General features: G+C 33.8%; 1 protein-coding gene across 4 annotated transcripts in view; it reads left to right on the top strand.

Annotated features, from left to right (window-relative positions):
* lingo1a (leucine rich repeat and Ig domain containing 1a) overlaps positions 1 to 17,666 on the top strand; it is a 121,984-nt gene that overhangs the window by 17,392 nt on the left and 86,926 nt on the right. For 2 of the 4 annotated variants that reach the window (XM_051885287.1, XM_051885284.1), the window contains exons 3-4: positions 6,888 to 7,022; positions 14,667 to 14,883. The gene's annotated coding sequence lies outside the window, so the exon portion shown is untranslated. Of the gene's footprint in view, positions 1 to 6,887; positions 7,023 to 14,586; positions 14,884 to 17,666 lie in introns of those variants that run through there. The other 2 variants (XM_051885288.1, XM_051885286.1) reach the window with 2 other exon arrangements.

Genomic DNA, 17,666 nt, shown 5'->3' with positions numbered 1-17,666 from the left:
GATCATTGAGTCAGTTAGTTTGAGAACTAAATCGATCTGATTCAGACAGGTTTTGTAAATCGAATCAACAGATTATTCACAATTTGGACTAATTTGGTTCTCAAACTCATTGACTCCACTGTCAACCACTGTCACCAGATCATTGAGTCAGAATCAGTCAGATTCGTGAACAAATCATTCAGACTGATTTTGTGAATCAAATCAAAATTCATTGTAAAGATCGACTCAAAAGAACGATTTGTTCACAAATCAGATTAATTTGGTTCTCAAACTCACTGAATTGACAGTGAACCACTGTGACCAGATCATTGAGTCAGTTAGTTCAAGAACCAAAGAGGCCAGATTCATAAACGAATCATTCTGATCGGTTTTGTGAATTAAATCAATGGATTCATTAAAAAGACTGTCTCAAATTATTGATTTATTCAAGAATCTGATTAATTTTATTCTCAAACGCACTGACGATGAATTACTGTGACCAGTTCTTAGAGTCAGTTCGTTTGAGAACCAAATCGGTCTGATTTGTGAACAAATCACTCAGACAGGTTTTGTGAATTGAATCAACAGATTATTCACAAATTGGTCTAATTCAGTTCTCAAACTCATTGACTCCACTGTCAACCACTTTCACCAGATCACTGAGTCAGAATCAGTCAGATCGTGAACAAATCCTTCAGACCGGTTTTGTGAATCAAATCAAAATTCATTGTAAAGATCGACTCAAAAGAACGATTTGTTTGCAAATCAGATTAATTTGGTTCTTGAGCTCACTGAATTTACAGTGAGTCACTGTGATCATTGAGTCAGTTAGTTCAAGAACCAAACAGGCCAGGTTTGTGAACGAATCATTCTGATCGGTTTTGTGAATTAAATCAACAGATTATTCACAAATTGGTCTAATTCAGTTCTCAAACTCATTGACTCCACTGTCAACCACTTTCACCAGATCACTGAGTCAGAATCAGTCAGATTCACGAACAAATCCTTCAGACTGGTTTTGTGAATCAAATCAAAATTCATTGTAAAGATTGACTCAAAAGAACGATTTGTTTGCAAATCAGATTAATTTGATTCTTGAACTCACTGAATTGACAGTGAACCACTGTGACCAGATCATTGAGTCAGTTAGTTCAAGAACCAAACAGGCCAGATTCGTGAACGAATCATTCTGATCGGTTTTGTGAATTAAATCAATGGATTCATTGAAAAGATTGAATCAAATTATTGATTTGTTCATCATTCGAATGCCACTACTTCTTTTGTTAACATGCGAGACTGGATGTTTCAGTGATTTATGACTTCAATTTCAGTCTGTTTCTCACACAAAGCAATCGTATGTCTTCAGAAGACTTGAAATATAGTGCATATGAAAACTTTAAAGGTGCATGGAAGCTTTGAATTGTAATTGTATGAAAAACAGTGACCAGTACAGTCCTCAAAATATCTTTTTTTATCATACAGATTAGGAACAACATGAGGGTGAATAAATAATGCTAGAATTTTTAGTTTGAACTGCCCATTCAATTTTGAAAAGGCCGCACAGGGACTCTCAGCTCTGACCAGGGGTAGGTTAATCATTATTCCTTGTTTATTCATTCTGAAACAGCCTTGTTGGGTTTTTCCAAGGTCTGTGTGGATGAATAGAGGCTCTCGATGGGAGAGCATGAGTGGACCAAACCCCTCTGGGTGTTGAGAGGCTCCTCAAACAGAGACCAACAAAAGCTTAATCAAGCATCGTTCTCCAACCCAAATACCACAGCCCTCTTTACAACACATGCGTCTACACAAACACACAGGGTTATTATAAAAAATTCTTTATTATAGTTTTTATTTTGCCTGGCACTGGTTGTCAATTTCAGTGAAGTTTTAGTGTTGCATAAAAAAGTTTATTTTAGTTTCACTTGGATGCAGTAGAGTCTTAGTTTTCGACCACAAACTGTTCCATCTGCCCATGGTGACGCATACTTTATCAGAAACTGCTTCATTCTCAAAATAGTACCTTCAAAGTTTGTTTAATTTGTCGAATTCGCATCACAACACAGTGCGGTACATGCTGAGTAAATTGCAAGTAGCATCACTCTGGGGCATTTATGATTCATCGGCATGGATTGATTCGCTCAGATCTCGTGTCAGCCTCTGATGACCCCCAACAAATACTCGCTGTTTCTCTAAAGTTTGCGAAGTTCACGGCATAGAGTCTTTGAAATATGTTCAAGAGTTTTGTTAGAGGTCTTTTGGGTCAACTAAATGAGACTGGAGATTATTTTTCTCCATGTTTTGTCTGTTTCATAAAGACAGTGGTACTATTATTCATTGTTACTGCTTTGCTGCACACTGGTTCATTATTGTGTCCGGTTTTATTTTAGTATTATTTATATAGTATATATTAATATTTTGAATTCGCTTTTTTATTTTCATTTTTATTTTTCAGGGTTTTTATATTTTTCTTTGTTTAGCTTTAATTTATATTTATTTCAGTTTTACATTTTTATTTATATTAATTTTATTTCAGTTAGTTGCCAAGGGCAATATTTCTAATTTTCATTTTAGTTTTTTAAGTTTATTATTTAATATTTATATTTTATTTTTTCAGCTTTATTTCAGTTAATGAATTTATATATATATATATATATATATATATATATATATATATAGTCAAATTGTCATTGATTAAACATCTGTCCAATGTTTTATTTTATTTTATTTTATTTTATTTTATTTTATTTTATTTTATTTTATTTGTGCACCAGAATACACCAAACATCAAACTTGGGAGATTAATTAACTGAATTAAGTTTAATTTTAATTGATTAATTAAATGTTGAAAATACAAAATTATTTAATATAAAAAAAGACATTTTCTCAGAATTAACATTTATTACAGGCCATAATTGTAGTTTTAGTTAACAATAACAATACTGCAGATTGTTATACCTGTCAAATATTTTTTATTTTATTTTATTTTATTTTATTTTAGCACCAGAATACATAAAATAAATATATAAATATATATATTAAAAAATATATATAAAGCAAGACATTTTCTTTGTATTAACATTTATAGTTTCAGATTAGTTTTCATTCTACTGCAAACTCCCATTTTTGATTATTTAAAGACAGTATTTTTCACTGCTAGTTTTATTACCCTTATGTTAATGATAGCGTGCTGCACTGTTTGGTGCAGGTTTGAGACCTGAAGCCTGAACCTGGGCCCTGGCTCTCTTTTATTAAGCTCTGTTGTGCTGCAGTGTCTGCTGTTGATGGATGGTGTGCTGCTCTGGCTTTAGCTGCAGTGTGCAGCGCTGGCTTCTGAAGGTGCGTGAATCTCTCTCTGTCTAAACGCCCCCTTATTTCAAAGCGGCTTTCAAAAGCAGCATCTTTGTCGTATGTTATTATGATTTCCCCAGTGAAGGCCGACAGCGTCAGCCCGCCACCCCGTGAGCGCGAGTGTTCAGCTATCAAAAGACACAGCAGTACTGGTCACAGTACACAGGAGCATCGCTGGTCACCAGCAGATGTTGTGTTTTGGATGCTGATGCCCATTCAGCTTGAATCACCGGTGTTCTCACCAGGCCTATTTTTGCTGCCTTTAGTGCTCAACATATAATCAAAATGTGTGGCTTTTTCTTTCTTAATGCATATACCTGGTCTTATTATGAATGATTCATCATGTTATTCTCAAGAAAAAATCTATGTTTCAAACGATTTTTCTTTCAGCTGACATCACCAAGGCTGCTTAATTTTCAATGTTTCAGGAGGGGTTGGTTCTTCACATTTGATGGTAAATGCCCATTTTTCACAACCTAATCATGAATCTTGATGAATATCCTGTTTCACTTGGAAATGCCACATTATGCCTATTGGGCTTTTATTATTTTATTTTATTTTATTTTATTATTTTATACACCAGAATACACCAATAGTTAGTAGTCAAACTTATACATATTGGGCTTTTATTATTTATTTTATTTTATTTTTAATTTTTATACACCAGAATACACCAATAGTTAGAAGTCAAACTTATACATATTGGGCTTTTATTATTTTATTTTATTTTATACACCAGAATACACCCATAGTTAAAAGTCAAACTTATTTTATTTTATTTTATTTTATTTTATTTTATTTTATTTTATTTTATTTTATTTTATTTTATTTTATACACCAGAATACACCAATAGTTAGTAGTCAAACTCACGCATATTGGGCTTTTATTATTTATTTTATTTTATTTTTTATTTTTATACACCAGAATTCACCAATAGTTAGAAGTCAAACTTATACATATTGGGCTTATTTTATTTTATTTTATTTTATTTTATTTATTTTATTTTATTTTATTTTATTTTATTTTATTTTATACACCAGAATACACCAATAGTTAAAAGTCAAACTTATTTTATTTTATTTTATTTTATTTTATTTTATTTTATTTTATTTTATACACCACAATACATCAATAGTTAGTAGTCAAACTTATGCATGTTGGGCTTTTATTATTTATTTTATTTTATTTTTTATTTTTATACACCAGAATACACCAATAGTTAGAAGTCAAACTTATACATATTGGGCTTATATTATTTTATTTTATTTTATTTTATACACCAGAATACACCAATAGTTAGAAGTCAAACTTATTTTATTTTATTTTATTTTATTTTATTTTATACACCACAGTACACCAATAGTTAGTAGTCAAACTTATGCATATTGGGCTTTTATTATTTATTTTATTTTATTTTTTATTTTTATACACTAGAATACACCAATAGTTAGAAGTCAAACTTATACATATTGGGCTTTTATTATTTATTTTATTTTATTTTTTATTTTATTTTTATACACTAGAATACACCAGTAGTTAGAAGTCAAACTTATCCATATTGGGCTTTTATTATTTATTTTATTTTATTTTTTATTTTTATACACTAGAATACACCAGTAGTTAGAAGTCAAACTTATCCATATTGGGCTTTTATTTTATTTTTTTATTTTATTTTATTTTATTTTTTATTTTATACACCACAATACACCAATAGTTAGAAGTCAAACTATGAATAAAAGTCCTAACCTATACAGGTTTTTTTTTTCTTGTTGAATATCCTGTTTCAACTGGAAATGCCATGTCATGGAAGTACAATGGTTTTCTAATGTCATTTCATGTCAGTTCTGTTAAACCAGGTTCTGACAGTGTAAGTCATTAACATTCTTACTGCTAACTGCCGTACGCTAACAATTAATTAGCTGACTCATCGGCTACCTATTGTTCAGTAGCTGAAGTAATACCTGGATTATGTGTCTTTTAATTGAGGGTAGGCCCTTGAAATAACTATATGAGGCCTTGAGGGTTGAATAACTATTTGCTCTGTGAGCAAACCTCTCATTATACCATGTGTCAAAGCAACAGCAATAATAGCAGAAAATTCAGAATTGAAGAATTGACATACACTTCATGAGTTGGAATTTGAATTAAATTAGCCACGCCCCACAGGAAGTTTACTTTGGATTACAGGAAGTGGAACTCTAAAATAAAGTGCACTTCCATCCTGGTATATCCAGGTATAGGTGGCATTTCAAACAGATGTATATAAACCATGTAATTTTATAGATTTAAACTTTCAGACAAGACTTAGTCAAGCTATAATTCAAAGTTTGCCTTAGTTAAAGGATAAATAATGTAGTTTTATGCACAAATAAGGGCCATTTTATTTCATCATTGGTTTTATTAGCCATTACTTTTGCTCACTAGTATTTTATTTTTAACTAAAGCAGCATCAGGTACAGACGCAAAGCTTGAACTGTATAAAATGCCCCTTATGCACTTGACATGTGGATAATTCTTCATTTCAATCGTTTTAGACCCAGGTATATCTCAGATCACTAGATATTTGGCAGACATTTCACCTTGGATGACCACCCATCATTTGAAGCTGAAAACCAAGCTGTTCTTCAATCCAAAAAGCGATCCTCGCCAAGATCTCGCCATCTCTATAGACAGCTCAATCATCTCTCCTTCAGAAAGCCAAGAACCTTGGCATTATACGTGATGAGGATCTGGCACATGTACCCGGTATATTACTAGCCCTGACTTTCTTACCCCGTGAAGACTCTAGTCATCTAGAAGATCCCAAATATTCACTGAAATGCATTTTGAATTTAAGAATTGGCTCTCTTTTTTAATCAGTGTGAATATGAATTGAATTGTTGTTGTTTGAGCATAAACAACATCTGCAAAGTTACGACGCTCAAAGTTCAATGCAAAGGGAGATATTTTCTTTTACAGAAATTGCTTTTTATGTACTACAACAAACGGCTGGTAGGGACTACAATGAGCTTCTTCCTGGGTTGGCAACATCACAAACCCCAAAATTTACATAAACCTGCCCCCGAGAACACACAACAAAGGTGGTGAGGCCATGTTGGACTGCTTTAGAGAAGAGGAAGAGTTGTTGTAGTAGAGTGTTGTTGTCATGCCGTCGTTTTACGCCGGACTGCTTCACAAACGAGGGTCAATTCAACGCTGGATTTACACAAAAGATTAACATGACGGCACATGCTAGTGGACGAGTTGAATCAACTCCACAGCAACTACATAAATTTATCAACTAACCATTCAGAAACGTCCAGTTTCATTCTAAAAGTTGTAACTTCTTCCTGAGTCTCTCCATCAGTGTCGACTCCGGTTTGAACAATGTAAGGCTGAACACCGTTACTGACAATCCTCATTTTGGCTGCGTGAGATTCTCCAGCTTTGTTGTTGTTGAGCAACCGAAGCGCGAGCTGTTAAAGCTCCGCCCCCTTCTGGAAAGGGGGCCGGGAGCAGCAGCTCATTAGGATTTAAAGGGACACAACCCTGATTAACTTGCTTCCTATTTCTGTTCTAGAGTGGATCCATTGTCCTGCATTCAAGACAAATCTCCAGCTCCTAGAAACCCCTTCCAACGAGTCTATGCTAAAACCAAGAACCATATATACCCATCATCCTCTACAGCCTGACTGCAGTCTAAGCACTTCAACAGGTATCATTCCATCTATACGCTTTCTCTACTGTAAATGCTGTGAATGTACAGTGAAAGTTCAGGTTGTGGCAGCTGCTCGAGTTTCCCACACATCTTCATTCAATTGAAATAAGAAGTGATTGTACAGCAGAAAATGCATTTACGGAGATTTCTGCGTTATGGAGTTGCACAAGCATTAAGGAAGCTCCAAACTGTTCATTCCTTTTAAAACAGGGTTCTGCTCCACAGAACTATTCATTTATTCATCATGTAATAAAGTCAGCCTCTTCTGTGAGTGATTTGGCTTTAAAATTGTTCAGCAGAAAAGCAGGCCTCTGACAGCTCCTGCTCTAGTGCCGCGTGTGTTGAGCTCCGTGCCAAAACTGGGAGATAACGAGCCCCCTGATGATCATTAGCTTGAATGACTATATAATGAGGCTGGAAAATATGCAGAGGTCAGAGAGGAAAGCCTCTATTAAAAGCATTATTAAACCACAAGGGTCAAAGTTCAGGACGACGAGAGTCGAGGAGAGTTTCGAGGTCCGGTTGGAGGAACTCAGTGGTCAGCTGACAAGCTGCTCTCCGAATCACAGCTCCTACGCAGGGTTCGCTGCTCACTACATGTTGAGTAGATATAAATTTTTTGCTTTTTTTTTAATGCATTTCAAATGCTTGACATCAATTGGCTTTCTTTTGCACTTTAATAGGAAGTTCGTATTTCTGCACATGGTCTGAAATGTGGTCAGAAATGTTCATGTGGGCGTTCAGAGTTTGAATCCAGCTCGCAGTTTGTTGCACTTCTTCATCGTCTTTTTTTTTGGACATTTGTCCAAGTAGGCAGTTGAAAATTAATTAATTAATATTAAATATTAATAATGTTATAATATTATAAATTTATATAAATTTAAATTTATATATATATATATATATATATATATATAATTAAATATATATATATTATAAATGAATTAATATTAAATATTTGTTAAATATATACTCGTAGATAGATTTTTTTTATTCAGAATGTTATTTATATTTGTTCATATTCAAATAATTAAATGTTTATGAAATATTAATATAAATAAATAAAATATTAAATACATATTTATATGGAATATTAAATATGTTACAATATTAAATATTTATATTAAATTAATACACATTTATTTTAATTTATATACATATATTAAATAAATATTTATATTAAATATATTAAAATATTAAATATTTATTGAATATATACACATTTTATTTATTCAGAATGTTATTTATATTTATGCATATTTAAATAACTGAATGATATATTAATATAAATAATATATATATATAAAATATTTAGTAAATATTTATGTTGATTATTAAATATGTATATTGAATATTATATATTTATATTAAATGAATACACATTTATTTGTTCATTCATTCCTTATTTATATGCAAATAAAAAATCAATATTTATATTAAAATATGTACACATTATTTTCTTCTGAATGTTATTTATTTATATTTATGCATATTCAAATGAACAAATATTTATATGAAACATTAATATAAATATATAAAAAACATTTATATAGAATATTAAATATTTATGTTACAATATTAAATATTCATATTGAATATTAAATATATATGTTACAATATTAAATATTTATATTCAATAAATACGCATTCATTCATTCTGTTAGAGCAGATAGATCTTGGTGCTCATGTGGACAATCAGAGTTCGATTCCATCCACACCAGAGTTTCATTTCCAATCTTCTTCTTTTGTCATTTTCTGTCCTCTATATATGGCAAAACTGCCAAAAAATGAAATCAAGCATGGAATACGGCCTGTCAAGACATTTATCCATCATAAACAAAATGGGACAGAGCAGCATTCGTGTTTAATCTTATTACTAGGCATTTTGTGGAATGGTATTGGAACGAAATGGCAAAGATTGATGGTGGGATGCTGGAAAAGAAGGAAGGACCGTTCACTTTAAATGAACTCCTATTCCCGCTCGAGCTCTCAGTGAGTCCCCTATCTGCTGTCCGGTGAAGTGAGTTATTTAGTCATCTCAGGACCATCAGGGGTTCAAAGAAAATGATATCGCTCTGTTATGTACCAGCCATCTTCAGAGGGGTTAAAGCATTCCAGCGCTCAGTTCACCTCAATTCTCCCGCTTGTTCCAAACAGGCGCACACACGTTTCACAGCCGGCCAGGTTCCTCCCGGGAGCCGCGTTTCACGAGACTCTCTAAGGTCAGGCGTTCTGTGTCTGGGATCCGTGCAACACTGCAGCGTCTCTCTCACTCTGGGATACGGCAGCAAATGCTAAATTAGGACACAGAAAGCCTTCATTCCAATAAAGCCTCGGTCTCCTGAGTCAACGGACAAAAAGATCAGGGTTTGCTGGAGGAGGTGGTAAATTATTCATGGCTTTATACGATTTGCTGGGAGCAATTCTCTCCCTCTCTGCTGCACTCCTCTAGTCGTTCTCTCGCTTTTTGCTTCTTTAGAAACTTTTCCTCCACCTGCCAGTCAAGACATCCAGTTTCCCATCATGATTTTGACAGGATCTGAATATTGTATCTGAATAGTTGGACCAATCAAAAGGCCAAATACCAAGACATTTGTCAAGGGTAAAGCTTTTTATCCTAAGATGAAGATCATCTTTTAATGCTTTTGAAAGAAGTCTCTCTTGTTCACCAAGGCAGTAAAACTGTAATATTGTGGAAAATTATGAAGTTGGCTTGAGGAAGCCAACTTACTGATCTACTATTAAAGTTTATTATTCTTAACAAAAATTTAAACAGTATCTCCTCTAGAGCTTTCAAGCCATAAGCACCAAACTCAGACTGTTCTGACTCGGGTTGCTATATCTTTTCTAACTGACCCGACTTACGATTTTCATTAAACATACAATCAAAACTGCGAAAAGTCTCAGACTTTAAACGAGGGGGTCAAAACTTTTGTACAATAAGACATTTATCCATCATTAACAAAATGGACAGAGCAGCAATCGAGTATTTCAGCTGTCTGTCACTAGCAAAGCTGCCTTTCACTAAGGACTATCCCAGGTCAACATGCTAGCAACATCCTAATTCATGCTAGCAATGTGTTAATTATGCTATCAAAATGCTAAAACATACTAGCAAAGTGCTAAATCATGCTCGAGACACGAAAGCAATGTGCTAAATCATGCAAGAAACATGCTAGTAACCTGCTAATTCATGTTAGCCTTGTGCTTAAACATGCTAGCAATGTGTTAAATCATGTTAAAACATGCTAGCAACATGTGAAATCATGCTAGAAACATGCTAATCAGGTTAACATGCTAGCAATGTGCTAAATCATGCAAGAAACATGCCAATGTGATAATTCATGCTAACAACATGCTAAGTCATGCTAACAATTTGATAATCATGTTAGTAACATGTTAAAACATACTAGAAATGTTAAATTATGCTATTTACATGCTAGCAATGTGTTAAACATGCTAGCAACATGCTAGTAATGTTAGCAACATGCTAATCATGCTAGCAATATGTTAAATCATAACGACAATGTGCTAAATCATGCTAGCCACATGTTAAATTATGCTAGCAATGTGTTAAATCATGGTAGCAATGTGTTAAATCATGTTAGCAACATGCTTAAACATGTTAGAAGCATGCTAATAATCTGTTAAAACACGTTAACAACATGTTACATCATGCTAGTAACATGTTAACAATGCGTGATTTTTTCCCACAAACGGTTTAGCGAAAATCCCTGCCCTTTTTTATGCTTTATTTGTATTAACAATTCATTTATTTGAAATAATTTGTGACATTATAAATGTCTTTACTGTCACTTTAAGTATGTTTAATGCATCCTTGCTAAATAGTATTAATTTCTTTTTCTTTAAAAAAAAAAAAAAAAAAAAAAACGATTAAAACTGAAAAATCATTAACTGATTAACATGATTAATCCTAAATGTTTACAATTGCGTTTAAAAAAATCACACAGATCCATCATAGACTTGTGTTAGAAATAAATCAAAAGCTTGTGTGAGGAAAACAGTAGTCGGCAACAGTTGCTATTGGTCAGTGATGTTTTTAAATTGTGGCTTAGCGAAGGGTCAATTTACATAAAAGGTCAATCCAGTTCAATCCGTGATCAGTTTCAGCCCAAGACAAAGAATCTGAGCAAACAAACAAGAACCTTTGTTGCCTGTGCTGAACGAGGATATCTGAAGATTCTCCTGGAGGCTTTTATCTCCTGTGCAGAAACTTTCTAAAGTCACACTGATCCTGGGCTTTGATCCTGAGCTTTCTGTTCTACAGTATCCTCTTCCTCTCTCTTCCTCTCCAGAATCCAATCTCTATCTCTCTCTTTTCCTGTTCTCTGCTCTTTCTACTCCACAGCATCATAGACATTGTCCCCTCATTCTCGGTCTATCAGACTTGTGCTGTTGAGTCCTCGGCTAACATAATGTACAGGAACATAGAGGATCCATCACTGTCATACGTGCATAGAACAATGTTTGAGAGACAAACACAAAGATGGGTGAGAGAAAGCTAGCGCTGGACAAATCATTTTGTAATCATTATTTGTCTTGTTTTCCAGTAAAGATATCTAAACAGCCTTAAAACAACATTAATTTAGTTGGGAACAAAAATAAATGAATACTTTTATTCAGAAAGGACACATTAAATTGATCAAAAGTGACATTTATAATGTTACAAAAAAATTCTGTTTCATCTATATCAAGTAGTACAACTGTTTTCAACATTGATAATAATAAGAAATGTTTCTTGAGCAGCAAATCAGCATATTAGAATGATTTCTGAAGGATCATATGACACTGAAGACTGGAGTAATGATGCTTATATAGCTAAAAAGACCTTATTTCATAAAATATATCTTGAGTTAACTTTGTGCTAATGGTGTTAGAAAAATGTTTATGTTCTTTTAAACACAAATCTAACAAATGTAATGACAAAATAACACATTTTTCATGTGCTCCAGATTCAATCTACATGACATGCAGGAAAAAATAGTAGGCTAAATTGTGCACACGATTTACCAATTTGTTCCCTCCCCTCGATTTGCTAAATCATGAGCATGATTTATAAACCGAGGGAATGAAATAATAAATCGTGCGCACAATTTAGCAAATCGAGGGATTGAATTAGTAAGTCGTGTGCACAATTTAGCAAGTTGAGGGAACAAAATAGTAAATTGTGCACACGATTTAGCAAATTGAGGGAATGAATTAGTAAATCGCACACACGATTTAGCAAATCGAGGGGATTGGAATAGTAAATCGCGTGCACGATTTAGCAAATCGAGGGAACAAAATAGTAAATTGTGCGCACGATTTAGCAAATCGAGGGAACGAAATAGTAAATTGTGCGCACGATTTAGCAAATCGAGGGAACGGAATAGTAAAACGCATGCACGATTTAGTAAATCGAGGAAACGAAATAGTAAATCGCGCGAACGATTTAGCAAATCGAGGGAACGAAATAGTAAATCGCGCACACGATTTAGCAAATCGAGAGAACAAAATAGTAAATTGTGCGCACGATTTAGTAAATCGAGGGAACGGAATAGTAAATTGTGCGCACGATTTACCAAATCGAGGGAACGAAATAGTAAATTGTGTGCACGATTTACCAAATCGAGGGAACGGAATAGTAACGGGTGCACGATTTAGTAAATCGAGGAAATGAAATAGTAAATCGTGCGAACGATTTAGCAAATCGAGGGAACGAAATAGTAAATTGCGTGCACGATTTAGCAAATCGAGGGAACAAATTAGTAAACTGCGCATGGTTTAGCAAATCGAGAGAACGAAATAGTAAATTGTGCGCATGATTTAGTAAATCAAGGGAACGGAATAGTAAAACGCATGCATGATTTAGTAAATTGAGGAAACAAAATAGTAAATCGTGCGAACGATTTAGCAAATCGAGGGAACGAAATAGTAAATCGAGTGCACGATTTAGCAAATCGAGGGAACAAAATAGTAAATTGTGCACACGATTTAGTAAATCGAGGGAACGGAATAGTAAATTGTGCGCACGATTTACCAAATCGAGGGAACAAAATAGTAAATTGTGTGCACGATTTACCAAATCGAGGGAACGTAATAGTAACGGGGGCACGATTTAGTAAATCGAGGAAATGAAATAGTAAATCGTGCGAACGATTTAGCAAATCGAGGGAACGAAATAGTAAATCGCGTGCACGATTTAGCAAATCGAGGGAACAAATTAGTAAACTGCGCATGGTTTAGCAAATCGAGAGAACGAAATAGTAAATTGTGCGCATGATTTAGTAAATCAAGGAAACGAAATAGTAAATTGTGCGCACGATTTAGCAAATCGAGGGAACGGAATAGTAAAACGCATGCATGATTTAGTAAATCGAGGGAACAAAATAGTAAATCGAGTGCACGATTTAGCAAATCGAGGGAACAAATTAGAAACTGTGCATGGTTTAGCAAATCGAGGGAACAAAATAGTAAATTGTGCGCACGATTTAGTAAATCGAGGGAACGGAATAGTAAATTGCACACACGACTTAGCAAATCGAGGGAACGGAATAGTAAAACGCATGCACGATTTAGTAAATCGAGGAAATGAAATAGTAAATTGCGTGAATGACTTAACAAATCGAGGGAACAGAATAGTAAATCGCGCGCATGATTTAGTAAATCGAGGGAACGGAATAGTAAATTGTGCACACGATTTAGTAAATCAGGGAACAAAATAGTAAATTGTGCGCACGATTTAGCAAATCGAGGGAACGGGAATAGTAAATTGCACGCACGACTTAGCAAATCGAGGGAACGGAATAGTAAATCGTGTGCATGATTTAGTAAATCGAGGGAACGGAATAGTAAATTGCTCGCACGATTTAGCAAATCGAGGGAACGAAATAGTAAATCGCGCGCACGATTTAGTAAATCGAGGGAACAAATTAGTAAACTGCGCGATTTAGTAAATCGAGGAAACGGAATAGTAAATCGAGGGAATGGAATAGTAAATCGCGCGCACAATTTAGCAAATCGAGGGAACAAATTAGTAAACTGCGCGATTTAGCAAATTGAGGAAACGGAATAGTAAATCGAGGGAATGGAATAGTAAATCGCGCACACAATTTAGCAAATCGAAGGAGCGAATTAGTAAATAGTGCGCACAATTTTCATTTTTTCCTGCATGTCATGTGCGGGCCTCTGTATCAATTTCTTTTCCATCTACACTAAAGAAAAAAGAATCAGTGTAGTGGTTTCATTTGAAGCTATTTTAACTTAAAAATTGCTAGTAAATTTAAAAAATAATCGCAAAGAGATAGCAAATTACACATTGAATTAAACACAACATTTCATCAAATTTTATTTAAAAAAAAATGTTTTTAAATCATTTTTCACATTGTAGGAGAAATCACTGAGATATTCCAGAGATCTCTTTTGTAATTTTTCTCCCCCGTGGGACAGTTTGTTCCATCATATAACGGCTACTGTGATGGCAATGAAGAGAACAAACGTGATTGGTGCATCTTTGTCTCTCTCTCTTTCTGTTTCCCACACTCCACTTCCTCCCTCCACCTTGTGCTGTCCTAACGCTCTCCCCTCTCTCTCTCTCCCTCTCTCCGTCTCTCACTCTACCTCTCCGTTGGCTGACTGTAGGTACGCCCTCTGCTCGAGTGTGTGTCGGTGTGGTCGGAGCGTGCTTGTGTGTTCATGCATGTTGGATGCAGGTGGATCACGGATGCGTCTTCAAGCTCTTCATCAAGGTTGTGTTTTGTGAGGAGTCTGGACCGCATCAGCATTCTGGATATAATTCCGTCCCTGTGGATACGGACACACATTAACACAGACACATCCGACTGCTGTTAAACCTCCGGTAAGAGGTGTTTTTATTACTCTCAGTGACCGAGGGAGATGTTTGGAGGTAAAGCTCTTCTCAGTTTGCGCTCTTTGGGGAAGTGTGCACCGGTTTGGCATTAAATAAAGCAGCTCTTATTTTTTTTGGAGCATGTTTGCAAGAGATATCCGTTAATATTTCAGACATCAAAGTGTTCGACGTCTATATTTAGTCCAGAGAAATGCTTTCATCGGTACGTTCGTTCGGATACCAGCCAGTTTCTCTGCCAGGCGGATCATTTAAAGAGCGGGATGGGAGGGGCTGGAAGGCATTCTGGGTACAGCTGACACATCTAGAAAAGCGAACGGGCGACAGAGAGAGAGAGTGAGACAGGTAGGGAAGGCTCTAAGAGACTGTAATGAGCATCAATATTTATTAGATTTGGCCACTTCAACCTTAATTTCACTCGGTGCGCTCGGAAACTAATAAGAGAGAAATGTGATTAGGCGTCACGGGTAGAATAGCAGTTTCCACTTCTCTCCCCACCAGTTAAAAAGCTAAAAAAAAAAAAAAAAAGTCCAGAGGGAATTTAGGAAACATTCACGCGTGACAGAAACGCTTCTTGGATATTTTAGGTTGCCTGCATGGAGGTTTTAATGTTAATGACCCTTGTTCATACCTCAATCAATAGCTGTAAGTTATTAGTATGCTTTCTAAAGCATCTCCTTTGCATGGTTATGCCCAAAACATGTTGATTTCTTCGCATATAGTATTTCAGATTTGTATATAGTGACACGGCACATCATGGGGAATATCTTCCAACTGAACAATGACCGTTTATTGTGGCCGATGTCACATGATCACCAACACACTGCAAAAAATGTTCTTCCTCAGTATTTTTGTCTTGTTTTCCATATCTGAACATTCTTAAATCAAGACACACTTACTTGAGAAGCAAAATTACTTCTACTTAAAAAAAAAATGAATCTAAATGAAGCGAGTTTGCTTAAAAAAAACAGATATTTTTCTTGTTTAAAGCAAAAACTCACTTCATTTTTCAGGAAATAAGACTTAAATCTCAAGTAAATGTATCTTGATTTCAGAATATTTCGATATTTGTACTGGAAAATGACAAAAATACTGAGGACGAACATCATTTTTTGCAGTGCAGGAGCGTTTCCTGTCTTCTGTTCTCTTAGATACTCTATCTAATCACATCTGCCACTGTGAAGTTAATTCATTTTTGAAATATTACCTCGTGGTCAGAGTTAGTCGAGTGAAATCGCGATACGTCCGGATTCCCAGGGACTGTATTAGTGATTGATGAGTCTGGAGGTAAGACATTGAGACGGATTGAGACATACACAGATCCTCTGGCATCAGTTCTTGCTTTTGTTGTGAGCTCAGCAGAGTTTATGGCGCTGGGAGTTTGATGACTTTGGGGGAAGGCCTTCTAGTTAGTGCTAATGGTGCTAAACTCATCAAAGGCTCATTATGCACTTCTTAAGATAACTGTTCATTGATTCATTTAGCTGTTTTTGTTTTCATTTACCACACCAGATGCTGTATGTATGGACCTAATATGAGTTTGAGTGGCGAAGTATTATTTTTTTCCATTTTAATATAATTTGAGACAGACAGATTCCACAGTATCAGTCATTTCATGACTAAAAGAAACATGAGTAATGAAATAAATGAGTGGCTGATTATCATTAAGCAATGGAAATAGCATAAGTCAACATGAAATTAAAATGGACCCTATTTACTTTCTTAAATACATATTTTGTCTTCATAATCTTTGATTAAAAATGCTTTCCTCTGAAATGACTTTACTTTTTGGCTCACGTCATCAAGTTTCCCCCAACTTTTCATGATCCAATCAGTTCCCGTTGGATAAAATCAAGTCCCAACCTACATATCCAGTTTCAATCATAAATTACAGAAGTAAAATCTTACTCACTAACCCTCCAACATTGCAGGTAACGACTAACATTTTTTTTTTAATTTTCAATGTTATATTTTTAGTAATTTTTTTAATCACACAGTTTTTATTTTTTTATATTATTTTATTATTTATATTACATTTTATATAAATTTTTTATATATATTTTAGGGTTTTTTTTCCATAACTTAGCTGCTTGTTTATTTAATTTATTTTTCTAAATTATCTAGTTTTTTTATTTTTGTAATTTGACTAATTTTGTTTACATTTAAATTTTTTTAATATTTAATATATTTTATTTTTTAGTTAATTTTCTTTTTTAAAGTAACATTTTTATTTTTATTTGTAATTTGACTACTTATTTTAATTTTAACTTCATTTATTTTTAATATTTAATATTTTTAATCTTTTTTGTTTATTTTTATTTTAATTATTTAATTTATTTATTTGATTAACTCGTTTTTTATTTTTGTAATTTGACTAATTTTGTTTCAATTTTATGTGATTTACTTTAATATTAAATATATTTTTATTTTTTAAAGTAACATTTTTATTTTTGTAATTTGACAACTTATTTTAATTTTAATTTAATTTATTTTTAATATTTAATATCGCTTTTTATTTTTATTTTTTAAAGTAATTTTTCAGTTTTTTATTTTTTTCATTTGACTTATTTTGTTTATTTTTATTTTTATTATTTAAATGAAATAGTTTTAATTATTTAAATCATTGCTATTCTTGTCATGGCATCAGTAATAATGGTGAAGACAGTATATATCAAGTCACATGTGTAGTCGAGCGCGCTTTCAGAATTGTAAAATGCCATATCAAGTGCTTGGATTATAGTGGTGGAGCGATATTTCCCACTAGTTTGGGAATT

Source organism: Ctenopharyngodon idella, chromosome 24 (genome assembly GCF_019924925.1).
Source record: "Ctenopharyngodon idella isolate HZGC_01 chromosome 24, HZGC01, whole genome shotgun sequence".
Lineage (NCBI taxonomy): Eukaryota > Metazoa > Chordata > Actinopteri > Cypriniformes > Xenocyprididae > Ctenopharyngodon > Ctenopharyngodon idella.
Note: the sequence above shows the minus strand (reverse complement) of the source record. Positions and strands in the feature narration are given on the sequence as shown.